The 715-nt window shown below is 20.1% G+C and overlaps 1 protein-coding gene across 1 annotated transcript in view; it reads right to left on the bottom strand.

Annotated features, from left to right (window-relative positions):
* Window positions 1-715, bottom strand: part of LOC108689414 (histone-lysine N-methyltransferase SMYD3) — a 4,655-nt gene that overhangs the window by 2,984 nt on the left and 956 nt on the right. The window lies entirely within an intron of this gene.

Raw genomic sequence — 715 nt, 5'->3', positions numbered from 1 at the left:
AATTTTTATATTTAATAATTTTATCTTTTATGATAAAATATTTATCATTTTAAAAATTAATTCAAATATCTCGAATGAATACTTAAAAGTCAGGCATACATTATCTAAATATTGTTACAAATAATAATGAAGATTAAAATTATTCCAAAAATATGAAACATGAAGATCTGATAATTTTTTCTTTCTTCTTCGTTCCGAAAATTTTGGTGCACGTTATATACTCTTATATTTTTATTTTGGAAAAAAATTTTAAGTTTGAATGTTTAAATTCCATCTATACATTTTATAAATTAGTTTTGGCATAAATAAAAATTATATTTTCAAATATTGCGAAATAAAATTATATTTTCGAACATGGCAAACATAAAAAAATTGAAAAGTATAAAAAGTATATAAAATGAAAAATGAGTCTAAATTCTTAATAAACTATTGATATAATTCATTAGAAATTATGGGCTGATAAAAAGCATTTACCGTTTTGAGCTTTTATCTTATATTTAATGCTAAACTTTTGCAACATCAGTGAGGTTTGTAAATAGTTTTTATATTAATATAAAATATGTGCGCATATATATGTATAAAATTCAGATTGAAATAATTTGCCATTTAATGTACATTATATATAATTCTGTATAAAAATTACAGAAGTGTTCACAATATGTAATAAAGGGACAATCGTCTTTTTTCGATAACAATATTCAATAAATTACAAGAG

Source organism: Atta colombica, unplaced genomic scaffold (genome assembly GCF_001594045.1).
Source record: "Atta colombica isolate Treedump-2 unplaced genomic scaffold, Acol1.0 scaffold27, whole genome shotgun sequence".
NCBI lineage: Eukaryota > Metazoa > Arthropoda > Insecta > Hymenoptera > Formicidae > Atta > Atta colombica.
Note: the sequence above shows the minus strand (reverse complement) of the source record. Positions and strands in the feature narration are given on the sequence as shown.